The sequence below is a fragment of the Hyla sarda genome, chromosome 6 (assembly GCF_029499605.1).
Source record: "Hyla sarda isolate aHylSar1 chromosome 6, aHylSar1.hap1, whole genome shotgun sequence".
Classification (NCBI taxonomy): domain Eukaryota; kingdom Metazoa; phylum Chordata; class Amphibia; order Anura; family Hylidae; genus Hyla; species Hyla sarda.
Genome location: NC_079194.1, coordinates 267147658 through 267164358, shown reverse-complemented (window position 1 = coordinate 267164358; position 16701 = coordinate 267147658).

Here is a 16701-nt window from a genome sequence, read left to right as displayed (position 1 = left end):
CAGCCAATCGGCATGCTGGGAGTTGTAGTTTTGCAACAGTTGGAGTTCCAACTACAACTCCCAGCATGCCCTTCGGCTGTCCGTGCATGCTGGGGGTTGTAGTTATGCAACAGCTGGAGGCACATTTTTTTCTATGAAAAAGTGTGCATCCAGCTGTTGCATAACTACAACTCCCAGCATGCACGGACAGCCGAAGGGCATGCTGGGAGTTGTAGCAGTGTGCCTACAGCTTTTTCAAAACTACAACTCTCAGCATGCCCTTCGACTGTCAATGCATGCTGATTGTTGCAGTTTTGCAACAGCTGGAGACACATTGATTGTGAAACAGAGTTTGTGTCCTAACTCAGTGTTTTGCAACCAGTGTGCATCCAGCTGTTGCAAAAATACAACTCTCAGCATGCACTGAGAGACTGTACATTCTGGGAGTTGTAGTTTTGCAACAGCTGGAGACACACTGTTTGCGAAACACTGTTAAGTAACAAACTCTGTGTTTTGCAACCAGTGTGCCTTCAGCTGTTGCATAACTACAACTCCCAACATGTATGGTCTGTCATGCTGGGAGTTGTAGTTTTGCAACAGCTGGAGGTTTGCCCCCCCCCCCCCCCGCCTGTGAATGTACAGGGTATATTCAAACGGGTGGGGGTTTACAGCGAGTATTGCTGGAAGTTTGAGATGCCACAGCTCAAACTCACAGCTCAAACTCACTGTAAACCCCTGCCCGTGTGAATGTACCCTAAATACACTACACAAAATAAAAAGTAAAACACTACATATATACATATAGCCCTACACAGACCCCCACCCCAATAAAATAAAAAATAAAAACGTCTTGTATGGCACTGTTTCCAAAACGGAGCCTCCAGCTGTTGAAAACAACAACTCCCAGTATTGCCGGACAGCCACTGACTGTCAAGGCATGCTGGAGACACCCTGTTTGTGAAACACTGCCGTAGGGTAATTTTTGTGGCGGATTCAAATCCACAATTTAGGCCTCGAATGTGCATGCCCCTCTCTCGATTTGGAGCCCTGTCGTATTTCAAGGCAACAGTTTAGTGCCACATATGGGGTATTTCCGTACTTGGGAGAAATTGCGTTACAAATTTTGGGGGGCTTTTTCTCCTTTTACCCCTTATGAAGAGGTAAAGTTGGGGTCTACACCAGCATGTTAGTGTAAAAAAAAAAGTTTTTTTTACACTAACAAGCTGGTGTTGCCCAATACTTTTAACCTCTTCAGGACATAGGGCATATGGATACGCCCTGCATCCCGAGTCCTTAAGGACCGAGGGCATATCCATACGCCCGTGGGAATTCCGGCCCCCACCGCTAGCCGGTTGGGGGACCGGAGCCGGATGCCTGCTGAAATCGTTCAGCAGGCATCCCGGCATATCGCCCAGGGGGGGTCATTATGCCCCCCCATGTCGGCGATCGCCGCAGATCGCTGGACAATTCAGTCCAGCGATCTGCGGCGATTCCGGGTCAATCGGGTCTCCAGTGACCCGATGACCCGAAATTACTGGCTGTTCGGGGCCGTCTCTGACGGCCCCGAACAGCCAGAGCCTGCAGGGGTGAGGTGGCACTGGTGCCACCTCACGATCGCCCTGATTCACCGGCCGACCAATCAGGGCGCCTGCTGCGGGTGTCACTCCCGCACCTGCTCCGCCCCTCTTCTGGAGGACGTGAGCGGGTGCGGGACGTGCACCCCGGGTGCCGGGGACCCCGATCCCCGGCGCCCCTGTTGGGATCGGGGGCCCCAGGAGCAGCTGCGGTGGCGGAGACGACGAGGGACTGACCTGCAGCGTCTGGATCGTTGGAGGTGAGTGACAGCCTCCTGCTGTTGCTTAGCAACAGCTCCCAGCATGCAAAAAGGGCATGCTGGGAGCTGTAGTTATGCAACAGCAGGAGGCAGACCACCACAACTCCCAGCATTCCCTTATGGGCATGCTGGGACTTATTGTTTTGCAACAGCTGGAGGCACATTCTTTCTATGGAAAAGTGTACCTTCAGCTGTTGTATAACTACAACTCCCAGCTTGCACAAACAGCTAAAGTGCATGCTGGGAGTTGTAGTGGTGCATCTGCTGGCTGCATAACTACAACTCCCAGCATGCCCGTTGGCTGTCGGTGACTGCTGAGAGTTGTAGTTTTGCAACAGCTGAAGGCACACTGGTTGTGAAACTCAGAGTTTTTTTTTACCTAACTCAGTGTTTCACGACCGGTGTGCCTCCAGCTGTTGCAAACTACAACTCTCAGCAGTCACCGTACACCATGCACCGTACATGCTGGGAGTTGTAGTTTTGCAACAGCTGGAGGCACACTGGTTGTGAAACACTGACTTAGGTCACAAACTCAGTGATACATAACCAGTGTGCCTACAGTTGTTGCAAAACTGCAACTCTCAGCAGTCACCGACAGCCAACGGGCATGCTGGGAGTTGTAGTTATGCAACAGCTGGATGTCCCCCCCCAATGTGAACGTACAGGGTACACTCAAATGGGCGGAGGATTACAGTAAGTATCTGGCTGCAAATTTGAGCTGCCGCAAACTTTCTGCTGCAGCTCAAATTGCCAGCGAGAAACTACTATGAACCCCCGCCCGTGCGACTGTACCCTAAAAACACTACACTACACTAACACAAAAAAATAAAATAAAAAGTAAAAAACACTACATATACACATACCCCTACACAGCCCCCCTACCCTCCCCAATAAAAATGAAAAACGTCTGGTACGCCACTGTTTCCAGAACGGAGCCTCCAGCTGTTGCAAAACAACTCCCAGTATTGTCGGACAGCCGTTGACTGTCCAGGCATGCTGGGAGTTTTGCAACAGCTGGAGGCACCCTGTTTGGGAATCACTGGCGTAGAATACCCCTATGTCCACCCCTATGCAATCCCTAATTTAGGCCTCAAATGCGCATGGCGCTCTCACTTTGGAGCCCTGTCGTATTTCAAGGCAACAGTTTAGGGTCACATATGGGGTATCGCCGTACTCGGGAGAAATTGTGTTACAAATTTTGGGGGGTATTTTCTGCTTTTACCCTTTTTAAAAATGTAAAATTTTTGGGAAAACAAGCATTTTAGGTAAAAAAAAATTTTTTTTTTTACATATGTAAAAGTCGTGAAACACCTGTGGGGTATAAAGGTTCACTTAACCCCTTGTTACGTTTCCCGAGGGGTCTAGTTTCCAAAATGGTATGCCATGTGGGGTTTTTTTTGCTGTCCTGGCACCATAGGGGCTTCCTAAATGCGGCATGCCCCCAGAGAAAAATTTGCGTTCAAAAAGCCAAATGTGACTCCTTCTCTTCCGAGACCTGTAGTGCGCCAGCAGAGCACTTTTCACCACCATATGGGGTGTTTTCTGAATCGGGAGAAATTGGGCTTCAAATTTTTAGGGGTATTTTCTGCTATTACCCTTTTTTAAAAATAAAACATTTTTGGGAAAACAAGCATTTTAGGTAAAATTATTATTATTTTTTTTACATTTGCAAAAGTCGTGAAACACCTGTGGGGTATTAAGGTTCACTTTATCCCATGTTACATTCCCCGAGGGGTCTAGTTTCCAAAATGGTATGCCATGTGTTTTTTTTTTGCTGTTCTGGCACCATAAGGGCTTCCTAAAGGTAACATGCCCCCCAAAAACCATTTCAGAAAAACGTACTCTCCAAAATCCCCTTGTCGCTCCTTCCCTTCTGAGCCCTCTACTGTGCCCGCCGAACACTTTACATAGACATATGAGGTATGTGCTTACTCGAGAGAAATTGGGCTACAAATACAAGTAAAAATTTTGTCCTTTTACCCCTTGTAAAAATTCAAAAATTGGGTCTACAAGAACATGTGAGTGTAAAAAATGAAGATTGTGAATTTTCTCCTTCACTTTGCTGCTATTCGTGTGAAACACCTAAAGGGTTAAAACGCTGACTGAATGTCATTTTGAATACTTTGGGGGGTGTAGTTATTATAATGGGGTCATTTATGGGGTATTTCTAATATGAAGACCATTCAAATCCACTTCAAACCTGAACTGGTCCCTGAAAAATACTGAGTTTGAAAATTTTGTGAAAAATCGGAAAATTGCTGCTGACCGTTGAAGCCCTCTGGTGTCTTCCAAAAGTAAAAACACGTCAATTTTATGATGCAAACATAAAGTAGACATATTGTATATGTGAACCAAAAAAAATGTATTCGTAATATCCATTTTCCTTACAAGCAGAGAGCTTCAAAGTTAGAAAAATGCAAAATTTTCAAATTTTTCATCAAATTTACGGATTTTTCACCAAGAAAGGATGCAAGTATCGACAAAATTTTACCACTATGTTAAAGTAGAATATGTCACGAAAAAACATTCTCGGAATCAGAATGATAACTAAAAGCATTCCAGAGTTATTAATGTTTAAAGTGACAGTGGTCAGATGTGCAAAAAACGCTCCGGTCCTTAAGGCCAAAATGGGCTCCGTCCTGAAGGGGTTAATTTTCACAAGCGGTAAAAAGACCCCCAAAATATGTAACGCAATTTCTCCTGAATACAGAACTACCTCATATGTGGGCGTAAAGTGCTCTGCGGATGCACAACAAGGCTCAGGAGTTAGAGCACACCATGTACATTTGAGGTCTAAATTGGTGATTTGCACAGGGGTGGCTGATTTTACAGCGGTTCTGACAAACGCAAAACAATAAATACCCACGTGTGACCCCATTTTGGAAACTTCACCCCTCATGGAATGTAACAAGGGGTATAGTGAGCCTTAACACCCCACAAGTGTTTGACGAATTTTCATTAAAGTTGGATGTGAAAATGAAAAAAAAAAAAAAAGTTTTTCTCTAAAATGCTGGTGTTACCCTACATTTTCACAAGGGAGAATAGGAAAAAAGCCCCGCACAATTTGTAGCCCCATTTCTTCTGAGTAAGAACATACCCCAAATATGGATGTAAAGTGCTCTGCGGGCAAACTACAATGCTCAGAAAAGAACGAGCGACATTGGGCTTTTGGAGAGAGAATGTGCCCGAAATTGAAGGCTTTGTGTGTTTACAAAGCCCCCATAGTGCCAGAACAGTGGAGCCCCCCCCACATGTGACCCCATTTTGGAAACTACACCCCTCACGTAATGTAATAAGGGGTGCAGTGAGCATTTACACTCCACAGGTGTCTGACAGATTTTTGGAACCGTGGTCCATGAAAATGAAAAATTTTATTTTTCATTTGCACAGCTCACTGTTCCAAAGATCTGTCAAACGCGAGTGGGGTGTAAATGTTCACTGCACCCCTTATTAAATTCTGAGGGGGTGTAGTTTCCAAAATGGGGTCACATGTGGGGGTCCACTGTTCTGGCACCACGAGGGGCTTTGTAAATGCACATGGCCTCCCACTTCTATTCCAACCAAATTCTCTCTCTAAAAACTCAATGGCGCTCCTTCTCTTCTGAGCATTGTAGTTCGCCCGCAGAGCACTTTACATCCACATATGGGGTATTTCCATACACAGAAGAAATGGGGTTATAAATTTTGGTGGCTTTTTCTCCTATTACCCCTTGTGAAAATGAAAAATTTGGGGTAACACCAGCATTTTAGTGAAAAAAAATCTAATTTCTCATTTTCACGTCCAACTTTAGCGGAAATTTGTCAAAGATCTGTGGGGTGTTAAGGCTCACTGTACCCCTTATTACGTTCATTGAGGGGTGTAGTTTCCAAAATAGTATGCCATGTGTTGTTTTTTTTTTTTTTTTGATGTTCTGGCACCATAGGGGCTTCCTAAATGGGACATGCCCCCCAAAAACCATTTCAGCAAAATTTGCTTTCCAAAAGCCAAATATGACTTCTTCTCTTCTGAGCATTGTAGTGTGCACTTGACATCCACACATGGGATATTCGCATACTCAGAAGAGATGGGGTTACAAATTTTGGGGGACATTTTCTTCTATTACCCCTTGTAAAAATGTAAAATTTGGGGGAAAACCAGCATTTTAGTGAAAAAATAAATTAATTTACACATCCGACTTTAACAAAAAGTCGTCAAACACCTGTGGGTGTTAAGGGTCACTGGACCCCTTGTTACATTCCTTGAGGGGTGTAGTTTCCAAAATAGTATGCCATGTTGTTTTTTTTTGCTGTTCTGGCACTATAGGGGCTTCCTAAATGTGACATGCCCCCCAAAAACCATTTCAGAAAAACTCACTCTCCAAAATCCCATTGCCGCTCCTTTCCTTCTGAGCCTTGTAGTGCACCCACAGAGCACTTTACATCCACATATTAGTCAAGAGAAATTGGGTTATCAATTTTTTTTTCTCCTTTTTCTCCTTTTACCCCTTGTAAAAGTTCAAAAAAGAACATGCGAGTGTAAAAAATGAAGATTTAGAATTTTCTCCTTCACCTTGCTGTTATTCCTATGAAACACCTAAAGGGTGAACACACTTTCTGAATTTCATTTTGAATACTTTGGGGGGGGGGGGGGGGGGGGGGGGGAGTTTTTATAAGGGGTATTTCTAATAAGACCCCTTCAATCTACTTCAAAACTGAAAATAGAAAGTAGACATATTGTATATGTGAATCAATATATAATTTATTTGGTATGTCTAATTTCCTTATTAGCAGAGAGTTTCAAAGTAAAAAAAAAAAATGCTAAATTTTCAAATTTCTCATCAAATTTTAGGATTTTTCACCAAGAAAGGATGCAAGTAATGCCGAAAATGTACTACTATGTTAAAGTAGAATATGTCACGAAAAAACAATCTCTGAATCAGAATGAAAAGTAAAAGCATCCCAGAGTTGTTAATGCCAGTGGCATTTGAAAACAACGCTCTGGTCCTTAACCCCTTAAGGACACAGCCCATTTTCACCTCTAGGACGCAGCCCTTTTTTGCACATCTGACCACTGTCACTTTAAACATTAATAACTCTGGAATGCTTTTACTTATCAATCTGATTCTGAGATTGTTTTTTCGTGACATATTCTACTTTAACATAGTGGTAAATTTTTGTGGTAACTTGCATCCTTTCTTGGTGAAAAATCCCAAAATTTGATGAAAAAATTGAAAATTTTGCATTTTTCTAACTTTGAAGCTCTCTGTTTGTAAGGAAAATGGATATTCCAAATATTTTTTTTTGGGATTCACATATACAATATGTCTACTTTATATTTTCATCATAAAATTGATGAGTTTTTACTTTTGGAAGACACCAGAGGGCTTCAAAGTTCAGCAGCAATTTTACAATTTTTCACAAAATTTTCAAACTCGCTATTTTTCATGGACCAGTTCAGGTTTGAAGTGGATTTGAAGGGTCTTCATATTAGAAATACCCCATAAAAGACCCCATTATAAAAACTACACCCCCCAAAGTATTCAAAATGACATTCAGTAAGCGTTTTAACCCTTTAGGTGTTTCACAGGAAAAGCAGCAAAGTGAAGGAGAAAATTCAAAATCTTCATTTTTTACACTTGCATGTTCTTGTAGACTCAATTTTAGAATTTTTACAAGGGGTAAAAGGATAAAATTTATACTTGAATTTGTAGCCCAATTTCTCTCGAGTAAGCACATACCTCATATGTCTATGTAAATTGTTCGGCGGGCGCAGTAGAGGGCTCAGAAGCGAAGGAGCGACAAGGGGATTTTGGAGAGTACGTTTTTCTGAAATGGTTTTTTGGGGGCATGTTGCATTTAGGAAGCCCCTATGGTGCCAAAACAGCAAAAAAAAAAAAAAAAAAACATGGCATACCATTTTGGAAACTAGACCCCTTAAGGAACGTAACAAGGAATTAAGTGAGCCTTAATACCCCACAGGTGTTTCATGACTTTTGCATATGTAAAAAAAAAAAAATTTTCACTAAAATGTGTGTTTCCCCCCAAATTTCACATTTTTGCAAGGGTTAATAGCAGAAAATACCCCCCAAAATTTGTAACCCCATCTCTTCTGAGTATGGAGGTACCCCATAAGTTGACCTGAAGTGCATTACGGGCGAACTACAATGCTCAGAAGAGAAGGAGTCATATTTGGCTTTTTGAGAGCAAATTTTGTTCGGGGGGCATGTCGCATTTAGGAAGCCCCTATGGTGCCAGGACAGCAAAAAAAAAACGACATGGCATACCATTTTGGAAACTAGACCCCATTTTAAAAAAAGGTAATAGCAGAAAATACCCCCCAAAATTTGAAGCCCAATTTCTCCCGATTCAGAAAACACCCAATATGGGGATGAAAAGTGCTCTGCTGGCGCACTACAGGTCTCAGAAGAGAAGGAGTCACATTTGGCTTTTTGGAAGCAAATTTTGCTCTGGGGGCATGCCGCATTTAGGAAGCACCTATGGTGCCAGGACAGAAAAAAAAAAACACATGGCATACCATTTTGGAAACTAGACCCCTTGGGGAACGTAACAAGGGGTTAAGTGAACCTTAATACCCCACAGGTGTTTCACGACTTTTGCATATGTAAAAAAAAAAAAATTTTTTACACTAAAATGCTTGTTTTCCCCCAAATTTTACATTTTTACAAGGGATAATAGCAGAAAATACCCCCCAAAATTTGTAACCCCATCTCTTCTGAGTATGGAAATACCCAATAAGTGGACGTGAAGTGCACTGGGGGCGAACTACAATGCTCAGAAGAGAAGGAGCATCATTGAGCTTTTGGAGAGAGAATTTGGCCATGTGCATTTCCAAAGCCCCCCGTGGTGCCAGAACAGTGGACCCCCCCACATGTGACCCCATTTTTAAAACTACACCCCTCATGGAAGGTAATAAGGGGTGCAGGGAGAATTTAAACCCCACTGGCATTTGACGGATCTTTGGAACAGTGGGCTGTGCAAATTAAAAATTTTATTTTTCATTTTCACAGACCCCTGTTTCAAAGATCTGTCAGACACCTGTGGGGTGTAAATGCTCACTGTACCCCTTGTTACATTCCGTGAGGGGTCTAGTTTCCAAAATGGGGTCACATGTGGGTATTTATTGTTTTGCACTTATGTCAGAACCGCTGTAAAATCAGCCACCCCTGTGCAAATGACCAATTTAGACCTCAAATTTACATGGTGCACTCTCCCTTCTGAGCCTTGTTGTGCGTCCCCAGAACACTTTGCGCCCACATATGGGGTATCTCCGTCCTCAGGAGAAATTGCGTTACAAATTTTGGAGGCTTTTTTTCTTTTACCACTTGTGAAATTTTAAAGTATGGGGCAACACCAGTATGTTAGTGTACAAAAATGTTTTTTTTTACACTAACATGCTGGTGTAGACCCCAACTTTACCTTTTCATAAGGGGTAAAAGGAGAAAAAGCCCCCCAAAATTTGTTAGGCAATTTCTCCCGAGTACGGAAATACCCCATATGTGGCCCTAAACTGTTGCCTTGAAATACGCCAGGGCTCCGAAGTGAGAGAGCGCCATGTGCATTTGAGGCCTAAATTAGGGATTTGCATAGGGGTGGACATAGGGGTATTCTACACCAGTGATTCTCAAACAGGGTGCCTCCAGCTGTTGCTAAACTCCCAGCATGCTTGGACAGTCAATGGCTGTCCGGAAATGCTGGGAGTTTTTGTTTTGCAACAGCTGGAGGCTCCGTTTTGGAAACACTGCTGTAGGATCCGTTTTTCATTTTTATTGGGGGCGAAGGGGTGGTGGTGGGGAGGGCAGTGTACGTGTGTATATGTAGTGTTTTACTCTTTATTTTATGTTAGTGTAGTGTTTTTAGGTTACATTCACACTGACGGCGGATTACACTGAGTCTCCCGCTAGGAGTTTGAGCTGCGGCTGCAGCTCAAACTTGAAGCAGGGAACTCACTGTAATCCGTCGCCAGTGTGAATGTAACCTGTACATTCACATGGGAGGGGGGGGGGGGGAACTACAACTCCCAGCATGCACTGACAGAACGTGCATGCTGGGAGTTGTAGTTTTGCAACAGCTGGAGGCACACTGGTTGGAAAATACTGAGTTAGGTAATAGAACCTATTACCTAACTCGGTATTTCCCAACCAGTGTGCCTCCAGCTGTTGCAGAACTACAACTCTCAGCATGTACTGATTGCCAAAGGGAATGCTGGGAGATGTAGTTATGCAACAGCTGGAGGCACGCAAGTACAACTCCCAGCATGCCGAGACAGCCATTTGCTGTTCCTGAATGCTGGGAGTTGTAGTTTTGCAAGATTTAGAGGGGTTCAGGCTGGAGATCACTGACAGTGGTCTCTAAACTGTGGCCCTCCAGATGTTGCAAAACTACAAATCTCAGCATGCTAAGACAGCAAACTGCTGTCTGGGCATGCTGGGAGTTGTAGTTTTGTAATATCTGGAGGGCTACAGTTTAGAGACCACTGTCAGTGATCTCCAGCCTGAACCCCTCTAAATCTTGCAAAACTACAACTCCCAGCATGCCAACACAGCAAATAGCTGTCAAGGCATGGTGGGAGTTGTAGTTTTGCAACATCTGGAGGGCGACAGTTTAGAGACCACTCTCTAAACTGTCGCCCTGCAGATGTTGCTAGGCAACAGACTCTGCACACGCGGCGTCATACTTACCTCCACCGCCGCCATGATCACAGCCGCCGCCGCCGGGTAAGTGACCGCCGCTGCCGCCGCCGCTATTACACGGTTCCCCCCGCTGTGCCCGGACACCGATGGGTGGGCATAGCGGGGGGGAATCGAACTTTAACCCCCCCGCCCCCAGTCTGCTATTGGTCGGCCGCTCCGCCGATCAATAGCAGGGATAGGAGGGGTGGCAACCCTGCCACCTCACTCCTATCTCTTCAAGGGGGATCGAGGGTGTCTTGGACACCCCCGATCCCCCTTATTTTATCGCGGCGCCGCGATTGATGGGCAGGGGGAGAGCGCTCCCCCTGCAAACACCGTAGATGCCGTGATCAGAACTGATCACGGCATCTATGGGGTTAATGCTGCCGGGATCGGCGCGATCGCGGCCCCGGCAGCTGTGGTGGGACTCCGGCTGTGATTGACAGCTGAGTCCCACCCGCGATCTCCTGCGCTGCCCGCGGCAGAGCAGGAGATCGCTTGGACGTATGCATACATCCATTTGCGCGAACGTGTAATTCGCCTGGACGTATGCATACGTCCAATAGCGGGAAGGGGTTAAAGCATACCTGTCAGATCCAACAAAAAAACATAATTTTTTTAAATATATCACTCGGTACCTAATCCTGACCATGTACATCAAATTTTTATGTGTCTAGCACCTTTATTTTTTTTTATTACACTTTTAATTTAGCTCACTAGCCTGAATTCCTCTCAAAGGGAGGAGGCGTGGCCTCACTGTGCAGGTTCTGCCCCCTCCCTCAGTATGCTGTCTGCTCACATCTCCTCTAGCATTAGCAAAACTACAACTCCCAGCTTGTCCTCACTGACAGTAGCAGGACAGCTGTCAATCAAAGAAGTGGGTCCATGACGCATGGGCACAGCAGGACTAGTATGTGTCCAAGCAGGCGGGGGGGGGGGGGGGGGGGCAGTTCTTTGACTGGCTTCTTCAGTATGAAATGCTGAAAATTTTAATGAAAGCAATTGCAAAACCTATTTACAACAAAAAGTCTTTGTATCTGACAGTGCCCATTTAACCTGTTGGGGACGAAGGGCGTATGCATACGCCCTTGCGTCCTGGTACTTAAGGACGAAGGGCGTATCCATACGCCCGTGGGAATTTCGGCCCCCGCCGCGCGCCGGGCGGGGACCGGGCCGGGGTGACTGCTGATATCTATCAGCAGGCACCCCGTGCAAATGCCCAGGGGGGTCATTAGACCCCCCCATGTCGGCGATCGGCGCAAATCGCAAGTGAATTCACACTTGCGATTTGCGCCGATTCCGGGTCATTACGGGTCTATGGTGACCCGGTGACCCAGAATAGAAGGGGGATCGCGGGTGTCTAAGACACCCACGATCCCCCTAAAGCGATAGGAGTGAGGTGGCACGGGTGCCACCCCTCCTATCTCTGCTATTGGTGGTCTAGACACGACCACCAATAGCAGATGTGGGGCGGAGGGGTTTACTTTCGTTTTCCCCGTCCTGCCCTCCCACAATAGGCGGGGCAGAACGGGGAAAACGAAGAGGAGCGGCGCCGGAGTCCACTTACCCCTCCGGAGGCAGCGGAGCGACGGGGATCGGCGGCGGCGACGGAGATCTGCGGCGGCGTGCGGCAGAAGAGGACGGCTCCCGGATGCGACGGAAGCCGGTGAGTAGTTGCATAGCAACATCTAGAGGGCTACAGTCTGAGACCACTATAGTAGTCTCTAGACTGTAGCCCTCCAGATGTTGCAAAACTACAACTCCCAGCATGCCCAGACAGCTGTTTGCTGTGTGGGCATGCTGGAATTTGTAGTTTTGCAACAGCTGGAGGTCTGCAGTTTAGAGACCACTGCACAGTGATCTCTATACTGCCCTCTAGATCTTGCAAAACTACAACTCCCAGCATGCCCACACAGCTGTTTGCTGTCTGGGCATGCTGGGAGTTGTAGTTTTGCAACATCTGGAGGTCCACAGTTTGGAGATCACTGTTCAGTGGTCTCTAAATTGTAGCACTCCAGATGTTGCAAAACTACAAATTCCAGCATGCCCACACAGCAAACAGCTGTCTCGGCATGCTGGGAGCTGTAGTTGCGTACCTCCAGCTGTTGCACAACTACATCTCCCAGCATGCCCTTCTGTGATCAGACATGCTGGGAATTGTAGTTTTGCAACAGCTGGAGGCACACTGGTTGGAAAATACTGAGTTAGGTAACAGAACCCAACTCAGTATTTTCCAACCAGTGTGCCTCCAGCTGTTTCAAAACTACAACTCCCAGCATGTACTGACAGACCGTGCATGCTGGGAGTTGTAGTTTTGCAACAGCTGGAGGCTCACTGGTTGGAAAATACTGAGTTAGGTAACAGAACCTAACTGAAGGTTTTCCAACCAGTGTGCCTCCAGCTGTTGCAAAACTAAAACTCCCAGCATGCACTGACAGACCGTGCATGCTGGGAGTTGTAGTTTTGAAACAGCTGGAGGTTTGCCCCCCCCCCCCCCCCCCATGTGAACGTACAGGGTACATTCACACGGGCGGGTTTACAGCAAGTTTCCTGCTTCAAGTATGAGCTGCGGCAAATTTTTCGCCGCAGCGCAAATTCCTAGCGGGAAACTCACCGTAACCCGCCAGTGTGAATGTACCCTAAAAACACTACACTACACTACACTACCACCTAATAAAGAGTAAAACACTACATATACACCCCCTTACACTGTCCCCCCCAATAAAAATAAAAAACGTATTGTACAGCAGTGTTTCCAAAACGGAGCCTCCAGCTGTTGCAAAACAACAACTCCCAGCATTTCCGGACAGCCACTGATTGTCCAGGCATGCTGGGAGTTTAACAACAGCTGGAGGCACCCTGTTTGGGAATCACTGGCGTAGAATACCCCTATGTCCACCCCTATGCAACCCCTAATTTAGGCCTCAAATGCGCATGGCGCTCTCACTTTGGAGCCCTGTCGTATTTCAAGGAAACAGTTTAGGGCCACATATGGGGTATTTCCGTACTCGGGAGAAATTGCACTACAAATTTTGGGGGGCTTTTTCTCCTTTTACCCCTTATGAAAAGGAAAAGTTGGGGTCTACACCAGCCTGTTAGTGTAAAAAAAAAAAAATTTTTACACTAACATGCTGGTGTTGCCCTTTACTTTTTATTTTCACAAGAGGTAAAGGGAAAAAAAGACCCCCAAAATTTGTAACGCAATTTCTGCTGAGTACGGAAATACCCCATATGTGGGCGTAAAATGCTCTGCGGGCGCATAACAAGGCTCAGGAGTGAGAGCGCACCATGTACATTTGAGGCCGAAATTGGTGATTTGCACAGGGGTGGCTGATTTTACAGCGGTTCTGACATAAATGCAAAATAATAAATACCCACATGTGACCCCATTTTGGAAACTACACCCCTCACGGAATGTAATAAGGGGTACAGTGAGCATTTACGCCCCACAGAGGTCTGACAGATTTTTGGAAAAGTGGTCTGTGAAAATGAAAAATTTAATTTTTTTGTTTGCACAGCCCACTGTTCCAAAGATCTGTCAAACGCCAGTGGGGTGTAAATGCTCACTGCACCCCTTATTACATTCCGTGAGGGGTGTAGTTTCCAAAATGGGGTCACATGTGGTGGGGTCCACTGTTCTGGCACCACGGGGGGCTTTGTAAATGCCCATGGCCCCCGACTTCCATTCCAAACAAATTATCTCTCTAAAAGCTCAATGGTGCTCCTTCTCTTCTGAGCATTGTAGTTCGCTCGCAGTGCACTTGACGTCCACATATGGGGTATTTCCATACTCAGAAGAAATGGGGTTACAAATTTGGGGGGGCATTTTCTCCTATTACCCTTTGTAAAAAAGTAAAATTTGGGGAAAAACCAGCATTTTAGTGGAAAAATATTTTTTTTTCATTTACACATCCGACTTTAACAAAAAGTTGTCAAACACCTGTGAGGTGTTAAGGCTCACCGTACCCCTTGTTACGTTCCTTGAGGGGTGTCGTTTCCATAATAGTGTGCGATGTGGTTTTTTTTGCTGTCCTGGCACCATAGGGGCTTCCTAAATGGGACATGCCCCCCAAAAACCATTTCAGAAAAACTCACTCTCCTAAATCCCATTGTTGCTCCTTCGCTTCTGAGCCCTCTAGTGCCCCTGCCGAACACTTGACATACACATATGAGGTATTTTCTTACTCGAGAGAAATTGGGTTACAAATTTTGAGAGAATTTTTTTCCTTTTACCCCTTGTAAAAATTCAAAAACTGGGTCTACAAGAACATGCCAGTGTAAAAAATGAAGATTTTGAATTTTCTCCTTCACTTTGCTGCTATTCCTGTGAAACACCTAAAGGGTTAACACACTTACTGATTGTCATTTTGAATACTTTGAGGGGTGCAGTTTTTATAATGGGGTCATTTATCGGGTATTTCTAACCAGAAGACCCTTCAAATCCACTTCAAACCTGAACTGGTCCCTGAAAAATTCCGATTTTGAAAATTTTGCGAAAAATTGGAAAATTGCTGCTGAACTTTGAAGCCCCCTGATGTCTTCCAAAAGTAAAAACACGTCAATTTTATGATGCAAACATAAAGTAGATATATTGTATATGTGAATCAATACATAATTTATTTGGAATATCCATATTCCTTATAAGTAGAGAGCTTCAAAGTTAGAAAAATGCAAAATTTTCAAATTTTTCATGCAATTTTTGCATTTTCACCTAGAAAGGATGCAAGTATCGCCGAAAATTTACCACTAACATAAAGTAGAATATGTCACGAAAAAAGAATCTCGGAATCAAATTTATAAGTAAAAGCATTCCAGAGTTATTAATGCTTAAAGTGACAGTGGTCAGATTTGCAAAAAATGCTCCCGTCCTTAGGGTCATAATGGGCTCCGTCCCCAAGGGGTTAAGGTGAAAATGGTCACTAAGGGGTTAAACATATTGTAAATGTACAGAAATGTACAGTTTGAGAGATATAGGAGGACATTTATCAAAGCTTTTTACACTACTTTTGGTGTACATTTGTCAGATTTGTCACACTTGGGCAAAAAGTATGCAACTGCGATTTTGACAAAAATGACTTAGGTACACACTTTTGTTTTTTCACTTTGCAGTGGTAAGAAATTTATGCAACTTAAAAAAAAAGATTTGGAAGAAGAGATCGCAGACGGCACTCACGGAAACAGCAAGAAGTTTTATTCGGGATCGCTGGTCCACGCAACAACAACGACAGGTAAGTCGACCGGTTTCGCACTACACAGAGCGCTTACACGTGACCAGAGAGGTCACGTGTAAGCGCTCTGTGTAGCGCGAAACCGGTCGACTTACCTGTCGTTGTTGTTGCGTGGACCAGCGATCCCGAATAAAACTTCTTGCTGTTTCCGTGAGTGCCGTCTGCGATCTCTTCTTCCAAGTTTTCTACGCTTATGCTTATGGCGGACTGAGCACCGGATTTGTGGCAGTTGGACGTGAAGGTGCAGAAATCCAGTATACTCCGGCAGAATCGTGAGTGCGGCAGTGCCGACTTTTCTCCTTCTCCATGTGTTAAAAAAAAAGATGTTGCAGATTTGGCGCATAGCCCTACAAACAGCCCAGACCTGGCTTACAAAACTGACTGTAGGCAGCATTTTAATATGTTGCACGGGTGGGAAAAGTCACTGAGAAGGAATCAAATTTGTGTTCTGAAGTGAAAAAAAACAAAAACAAAACAAAAACAAAAAAACATGTACCAGAGCTATATTTATCACATGCCATGCACCATTTAATAGATAAGGTGCATGTACACTTCAACTACACCATTAAAACATGTGTATAATAATATCAGTGCTCTTAGACTGAATTTGATAAATGTCGTCGATATACTTTCTTATCCCCCATGTGCCTGCATTGTTTTGATAACCTGCTGCACTTTTACGCTAAAACCTGTGTAGTTCTACACAAGTTAGCGTAGCTTAGTTTTACACTGAAGGGTCAATAACTCCCATTATGCCGAGACACCCAAAGGATGTCCAGGCAGGACGGAAGTTGTACTTTTGCAACAGTTACATAGTTACATAGTTAGTACGGTCGAAAAAAGACATATGTCCATCAAGTTCAACCAGGGAATAAAGGGGTAGGGGTGTGGCGCGATATTGGGGAAGGGATGGGATTTTATATTTCTTCATAAGCATTAACAGTGGCAGAGGCAATTGCGCTTTGCTACATTAATGTAGCAGAGGAAGTTG